The following is a 1,204-nucleotide window of genomic DNA, read 5'->3' as shown; positions in this document are numbered from 1 at the left end:
TGCTACCTGATGCATACCAAAGGCACTATGACTCAAAAACAACAGTCTCTCTCAAATCCTTTTGTTAACTGCAAAACACATTAGTATATATCAATGTATTATAGCTCTTTCATTCTGTCCTAAAGCTACCTGTGGTACAAAATAATAACACCATCCATGACACATAAATAAAATTAATATACTGTACATACAATGCTCCACTAAAGTGACTAGATTCCAATCTGAATTCTTAAAGGCTGACAACTATAACAAACAACTGACTTTGAGGATGATGCAGTACAGAGACTTCTATATTCTTTTCACTCATGAGACTTGTTTGAACATCCTGAGCTCATACTTGGTAGCACATTTTGTTTTCCACCTTTGGACAATTTAATAATACTAGAAGAAGCAAAGGCACTGATTCCACAATGACAAATTATATTGTAGACTCTTCACCATGCTCAACTTAAGTGGGCATTATATCCAAATTTTCTTTTTATCAAATATATATGACTAGTTTATAGAATGTATTCAAAACTTTCCACTTTTTCAAATATCATCTTTCCCAAAATATATATTAAAAAAAAAGGGAAAAATACATATACATCAAGCTAATAATTGCATTAGTATAGAATTTTATACTCTGATAACCCTACACTGTTCAATATTTTCAATATATGGCTAAAGAATAATGAGCAAATAGTGAAAGGGACAAATGTGATGAGAAAAAGTATTAATTTGTACATATTTATTTCATGGATTTTTAAAAATCTTTCATAGAATATGAAATGAACACAGCACTTCTAATATTACTCTCTATGAATATTTCTTCATTTCAAAAGCATTATGACTAGGGAAGGAAAAGGAATGCTACATTTTAACAGACATTATTAGAACTTACATCCCCATTATTATAAGGTTTAAAGAAAAGGTGTCCCCCAGATAACAGAAGATCAAACTACATGATGCCTTTAGTGTTAGCAATGAGGAATTATTTTGGTTTAATTGCTTTCATTCTGTACTGGAATGGGGACATTGTTGCCTGAAATGAGACTTAAGGGAGTTGGAATAATGAATGTTTGTGTGTTAAAGGATAAAGATGGGTAGATGTCATTAAAGATGGTCCCTGTCTAAAAAGGAAAACCCTGAAGCTGCAAGTCATCCTTTAGGCAACTATAGAGAAATTTCACTCTGACACCATTATCTCAGAAGATCCATTTGC

At 31.8% G+C, this 1,204-nt stretch overlaps 1 protein-coding gene across 1 annotated transcript in view; it reads right to left on the bottom strand.

Moving 5' to 3' along the window:
- Window positions 1–1,204, bottom strand: part of LOC119593411 — a gene marked incomplete in the record, with an annotated part of 49,183 nt that overhangs the window by 3,593 nt on the left and 44,386 nt on the right.

The sequence above is a fragment of the Penaeus monodon genome, chromosome 32 (assembly GCF_015228065.2).
Source record: "Penaeus monodon isolate SGIC_2016 chromosome 32, NSTDA_Pmon_1, whole genome shotgun sequence".
NCBI classification, from domain to species: Eukaryota; Metazoa; Arthropoda; class Malacostraca; order Decapoda; family Penaeidae; genus Penaeus; species Penaeus monodon.
This window is presented reverse-complemented; position numbering and strand designations above follow the sequence as displayed.